The sequence below is a fragment of the Phlebotomus papatasi genome, chromosome 1 (assembly GCF_024763615.1).
Source record: "Phlebotomus papatasi isolate M1 chromosome 1, Ppap_2.1, whole genome shotgun sequence".
Classification (NCBI taxonomy): domain Eukaryota; kingdom Metazoa; phylum Arthropoda; class Insecta; order Diptera; family Psychodidae; genus Phlebotomus; species Phlebotomus papatasi.
Genome location: NC_077222.1, coordinates 30,728,905 through 30,736,326, shown reverse-complemented (window position 1 = coordinate 30,736,326; position 7,422 = coordinate 30,728,905).

The window sequence follows — 7,422 nt, the reverse complement described above, 5'->3', positions numbered from 1 at the left end:
GTTTTGAAAGTACTGGTCAATATTATTCCATATCCGAAATATATACGAGATGTTCAGGCACTGGACAGTTTATGTATGAACTTGAAATTTAATGAAAATACAATACTAATTATTCAAAAAGGAATTCAAAACCAGCTTTGAATATTTTTTGTTAAATATAATTTAATTAAAATTCCTATAGTTTTATTTTCAAACTTTAGTGTGACTTTGAAAGTCTTCCTCGTGTTTTGCAATACAGCAGTTGTTTATTTTAGAAAATTAAATTATATTTTAATAAAAATTTTGCATTAAATATATGCAAATGATAATATCAAAGTTATAACATTTTAATGGAAATATTTAGACAGAAATGGACGGAAATACTAAACCTCTCTTAATTTTCACAATTTTATTCTGTTAGTAGGAAAATTAAAACTACGAGAAAATAAAATTCAAATAAATACTGCACTAGACCATAAAATTGTGAAAATTAAAAAAAATTAATTCCATCCAATTTCCTGGTACATTCCGACCGAAATTCTTACGATATATTTCGGTGAGATTATAAAATTTTAAGTATCACCATAATTTAATGCAATATCCCCATGTAATTAAATTTTGTAATAACCATAAAATAGTTTGACAACAATCTGTTTGACTTAATTATGGCTTGAAAACTTTCATAAAACTCAATAATTTTAGACAAACTTATTAAAATACTGATCATTGCTTCAGCTTTTATATATTATTTAACTATTTATTTATTCATCTATTTATAAATAGCTGCAAGGCTTCAGAAATTGGAAATCAAAGAAGATTATTTATTGATAGATTTCTGTTAATTCGTGGACTTGTAAAATGTCATACGAATTTTGGGGGATTCGTACGTGAAACTATTTACAATTTAACAGTATTTTTCACCAACATAGGGGGAGGTGGGGCTACTTTGAGCTGTGGGGCTAGATTGTTATACGACTTTTTCGCCTATTTCTAAATGAAGCTAGTCCTTACAATTATTTTATTTAGATCAGCAATTATTTTGTCTATCCAAATTATACCATGTTTAAACCCAGTTTCCTTTAGAAATATGCGAAAAAATCGTATAACAATGAAGCCCCACAGCTCAAAGTAGCCCCACTTCCCCCTACTCATATTAAATGTGCAATTGCTCTTTCAAAATTTCACAGAAGAATAAACAAATAAACATAAGAATAAAAGGATGGCAAAGCGTTCGAGGCGTTGCGAAGTGCTCGAACTTACGAAAATGAGCTCCAGATGAATACCCGTCTCTCTAGAATTTTTGGATCTTTAGACATTTTTAGAAAACTATCTCCAGATTGAAAATTAAACAAGAAGGGGTAAGTTTTAATATTTTCGACTTTCGATTTTGAGTAATTCGAGATGGAGATTTTTCAGGTGAAGGTGTCGACATCGAAATGTTCAACTGGACTACCTACAAAACATATCCAAAATTGAACGAAATCTCCAGGGCAAATTTTGAGATACGTCGAAAACACATGTTTTTGGAGGGATTGGAAGGGGTGGGAGTGATTTAAATAACTTGGTTCGCTATGAAAATTGATTTGTAGGGGGATCACCGAAGTCCCAAAATCGATATCTCTTACCGCTTAAATTTTAGATAGGTCAAATACCAAAAAACGGGAAAAACGGTATTTTCAAAATAACTATATTACCGATGCTTTACCGACGTGCAAGCACCAAACACTAACCGATTTCACTTCAGCTCAAAATAAAGCGTGTGCACGACAAAATCGAACCAAATAATTTGATATTCTTATGACAGATATAACTAGCCCCGCATTTTCGTTGTATGTAAACATTGTAAAACGTGTTTTTACCTTTCCTTTGGTGAAACTCTCATCAAATTCTCTTCATTTTTCATTGAGATACGAAATAATAATGGAAAAGAGAAGGGAACTGATCCTGGAATCCTGAAATCAATTTAGCGGGCCTTGGAAAACTAACAAATACCTCACGCCAGACTGTCCGGAGGGTGATTCTTCGATTCCTCGACAGTATAAAACCACTGCCCAGAAACCTGGATTTGTAAAAAAAATCGTGGTATTGGACATCCAAATTTGGAGAAAAGGTGATCATGCGCTACAAGAACAATCCCTCGACATCTGTTAGGGATATGGCTAAAAATCTTAAATGTTCTCCCAGTCTGTGTACAAAATCAACAAGAGGAATGGACTGAAGACTTTTAAGGCCCAAGCAGCCCCTCATCGCACGGATGCACAAAGTCATAATCAGCTAAAACACGAGCGCGCAGGCTGCACGATAAGATGATGTCTGGCTTTAGTGTGTGTATTTTGATGGATGATGAAACATACGTAAAATGAGACTTCGAACAATTACCACGACAGCGGTATTACACCGAAAAGTCTCGCACAAGATGTAAGAAAAAGTACAGTTACAAAAATTATGAAAAGTGTCCAAAAAATACATGGTTTGGATAGCGATCTGCTTATGTGGACGTCTGAGCAAGACGTTGTTCATACTATTTGGCGTCGTGCCATTACTCAACAGCAACCAAAGAATGATAGGAGGAGAACGACGTTCGTTATGTACCCAAGGAGATGAATCCGCCAAACACTCTAAATCTCCGTCCATTTGAAACATATTGGGCTATTATCAAATACGATCTCAAGAAGAAGGCTAAACGCGTCGAGAACATCGAGGACTTCAATAAAAAATGGAATGAAACAACTAAGAACCGCCGTGATTGTCTTGTACAGACCTTGATGGGAGGACTCAAGATTCGAGATTTCGCCAATCAAATACTTCAATAAAAAAAAACTAATATATCTAATAAATCTACAACGAATTAAAGTTTTAGAAAATATTTTTCTTTTTTTTAAATTATGTAGCCTTCATTTTTAAAGCATTATTCTTGGGTGCAATCTTAACGTGCACACGATTTATTATAGATAATACTGATCAGCCTGTGCACTTGTTCTATTGTTCTATGACCCACTCGGAAAACAAACTGGTGCTTGAGTAGGACCCTACGCATTACCAACTTCTCCAGCAAGTTCAAGATAACAGGTAATAGGCATGCATGGACTTGTCAGACCGTCTTCAGACTAGGTTTAGCCTAGTTTAAGAAGGTCTCAAAATCCTACATAGCAAACAATTTAATTTGTTCTTCTGATTTAAATAGATTAGTTCCCTTTATAATCCATTTCTAAGTCAAAATCTTTCAAAAATGTTCGACTGATAAGAAATTACAGAAGTTAAGCCTTATGGCTAACTGAAGTCCGTATAAGATGACATCTCTTCGATTTTTTTTTTCTTGGTATAGATATGACGAAGTAGTGCCATATCCGTATGTTTTTTTAGCAATTTTTCTCGGAGAACTGCTAACTGGTTAGCATATCTTTGCTGATAAACTCAACAAAAATATGCTGAAATCGTTGCGTTTTTTAGTTAAGTGTGCTCGCTGAGCGATTCATTTGGGTTTGGAATTACAAGATATTTCAAATAAATTCAAATTTGACCAAATCGATTGAAGAATAGTCCTTCAGAGTGTTGACCTTTGACCTTGAACAATTCAAGATCACGATTTTTCAGTAAAAGGTGTATAAAGACGAAATATTCAGCTGGATTACCCCTAAAACATGTCCGAAAATGAACGAAGTCGTCTAATCCAATTTCGAGATAAATAAAAAAAAAACTGTTTGTGGACGAGATAAAAGGGGTAGGGGTGATTTGGATTAGTTATTGCGCTAGAGAACATTGACTTGTGAAGGGATCACTGAAGGCCGGTAGTCGATATCTCCTGCCATTTGGAGTCCAAGATAGTGAGAAGCTGGAAAGAAAAATGAATTGCATACTGATCTCTTTGAGATCAAGCAGTAAAATTTCAACATTTTTTTTGAGAAAGTATTCCTATCAAGGAAAAATAACGAATTTGTTAAAGATTTTGGTTGACGGAAATATCGTGTCACTTTATTTTTTTTCGATCTTACCCGGAAATATTATGAAAAATAAATATTATATTGTGTAAATATAATGAGTCAGATGAATCAGATGAGTGAGATTCATAAGAATTTTGGAGAAAAAGAGATGGCAAAGCGTCCCAGCTTTGCGGAATGCTCGAACTCACGAGATAGAGCTCACCGTGAATTAGCTTTTGCATAATATTTTGGAATAACTGATCTACTAGAGATCAAATTGATTCATAAAGTTCATAAATCACAAAAGCATTTCAAAATCAAAAAATCGGTACTTAATCGATTCATTACCGATGAAGACCGATGCAGCCGGGTTCAAAATTGCAGTACCTTTCCAAAAAATCCAAATTTAACCAAATAGGTTGAAAAACGGATCCTCCAAAGTGATTAAACTTTGACCTTCAATAATTCAAAATAGAGAATTTTCCGGTCATTGGTATGTTTGCCCGAAATGTTCGCCAGGACCAGCTCTAAAACATATCCAAAAATCATTGAAAAAGCTTGGGCCAATTTTTTGCAAAATTGGAGAAACCTCATTTTTTACCTATTTTTGAGGGATAGGGAACGTACGAAAGAGGAGGGGGGAAAAGTAAAGAGGTTGGGTACGAGATAATGTCATTTGAGGAGGGGTCATCAAAGACCGGAAGTCGATATCTCTTACCGTTTAAGCTCCAGAACAGTCAGAAGTTTAAAAAAAGTCGATTATATATAACTGCTTTCTCTTTGAGTTCGAGCAGTAAAATCGAGAAGTTTTTCCATCATCCGAAGATTTAAAGCCTCACCTTGCTTTTTAGCATAAACATCATATTAAATTTAAACTGCCCCATACTCCCCTAACTGCACCGCACGAAAAGCAAGGGACCATCAACCCTAGAGTCAACTTGGTTTGTTTCTCATCAACTTACACCATGCCAGACTCTGGAGGAAATATAGCATGAGCAAGTGTAAAATTAAATAGGTATATTATTTATGACTTGCTATCTTCCCATCCATTCTAACGTAGCTCCACAGGAGAGTGATGTATTCCTGCCAGGATAGAAGACAATATCAAGGCAAGAAATTTAATTCGAGCACAATGAATTATGAAATTTTAATTGGACTTATTCATGTTGTGCTGCCCATCATGTATAAGTCAACAATTTTCCACAAAATAACTTCGTCCATAGATGAATAATTGCCGAAATCAATTTCATTATAATTATAATAAATTGATCACGTAAAATAATATGCCAAAAGAACTGCTCAAGGCGTTTCTGAATGGATTATTGAGGAGCATATTGTAGGAACATGAGAGCGGAAAACAGGGGAAATTATGGAAAAATAAGGCATATTCGATACTTATCTGCAAACAAGTATAAAGAGGAAAAAAGAAAAATTCAGAGGTTCACATAACATGACAAACAGAAACAGCCTCAAATCCCGGAGGACATCATTTCAATTTTATTCAGCTGCGTGGCTGCGTGGCAGAGATTCCCAAATTCCCTTAACGTATTCCCCAGTAGCAAAATTTTGAACTTTTCATCTTCCATCGAAATTGCAAATCTATTTTTTTGCAAAAACAACAAGAATATTCGCAAATAAAAACACAACATACACCTCAAGGAGCATTGAATAATCATAAGAGGAAAATTGTATATGAATAATCATTGTCAAAGTTCCGTTTTCATCCAATTCTCACATACTTAAAAATAAATAGAATAGTTTATATTCACATTCTATCACCTTCTTTTATATGGGAAGTATGGGAGCATTTATAAGTGAAAAGTTTACTCACATTTTCAATATTTTATGATTTGCAAATATTCAATGGCAGACAAATCTTTGCATATTTTACGAAGCAATACGAAGAATATTCATAACGATCTGTCAGCACTCAATCCACACATCGTAAATGAAAATTTATTATTATTCTTTTTAATGTTCGACAGAAAACATACAAATACGTAACGAAGATTTGAAGAAACTTCAAACTAATTGCAAACAATTTTTTAAGTAATAACTAATACCCATACTACTAATTTATTTGCTACTAAAACGCAATTACTTTAGGAATTACACCATATAAGGTACAAAAATGCAAAGTTTTTTGCACTGTACATTCGGAAGTAAGACTGTAAGGGCATTGACAGACATGAGGATTAGCCGAGAGACGGCTTAGCTTAATTATATTCGAAAATATGGTTAAACTGTATTTCAATCATTTTCCACTAAGCCGTCTCTCGGTTTAAGTCTTAAGTCTGTCTAGGGCATAAGTTTTAAAACTTTAAAGCGACTTTTGCTAACCTATTCGAATTCTCCGATAAAGATCTTTAATCTTAAAGTGTAGAATTTATTTAATCCTATAGAGCGTATGGCCTAAGGTAAAGTACCCTGTAGTCGGCCGGTTTCTCAACTCGGCCAGTGCGACTATTTATTCAATTTACTTAGATTTGTTATAATATGGTCTTACCGATTTAACATTATAAGGTGTATTATATTATATATAACGTAAATCAGTGAAAATTTCATAGAAATTGACTATATTAAACTTAAAAAATTGGTTAAATAATTCAACTGGCCGAGTTGAGAAACCGGCCGACTAGAGGGTACTTTACCTTATATGGCGCAAGTCACTCCAGTCGATGGTCGTATCCCTCCAATCCTAAACTTTACGGAAAAGTTTGAGGTTTGCTATGTATCAAGCAATATTAAACTAAAGTTCGAAATTGAAAATATTTAATTTTATACGATATTTGGTAAATATTTGTTGTTTTTATATTTAGATTAAGAGGATAATTTAGGTTCCGATTTACTATATGGTACAATGGAGTAATTTGGAACTCAACCTGAATTAGAATTTAAGATTTCCTCAAAGTTTACATAGGAAAAAGAAAAGGACCACAAAGCAATTGAGAAAATTAAAACAACAAAAATTTAACTACTTTCACACAAAATTCTACTAATCTGCAAGTAATAATATCATACCTTTAACCCTGAAAGACGAGTTGTTTCTTCCTGATCAAAACTTTATAATAAAAAAGAAACTAATAAACAATAATAATTAAATATCTTACATCTAGCCTTGGATAATCCAACAGAGTCTGATTCAGTGTATTTTGTGCCTCTATAAACGATAATGACAAAAATAGCCCAAAAATTTAAGTAATTTTTCTGACGACACCAATGAATGATAATTTTTACACTAATGAAAAATAGTATGTATGAATAGTGTACTTTCCATTGCCAATAGAAATATGAAAATACAATAAAAATCCTTTATCAGTGCGGTCAATTAAAAATTCGTTACTTTTGAGCTTAAATATTTACTATATAGCAAATAGTTGGAGATTTGCAAAAAATATCCTAGATTCCTACAACCTTCTACTTGACGATTACGTCCAAACATAAGAAAGAAAGAACTTTGGGTAGTCAGGGAAAATATTTTTCTTTATGGGTCATGGGTAACCCAATCGTCTTTAAAGGGTTA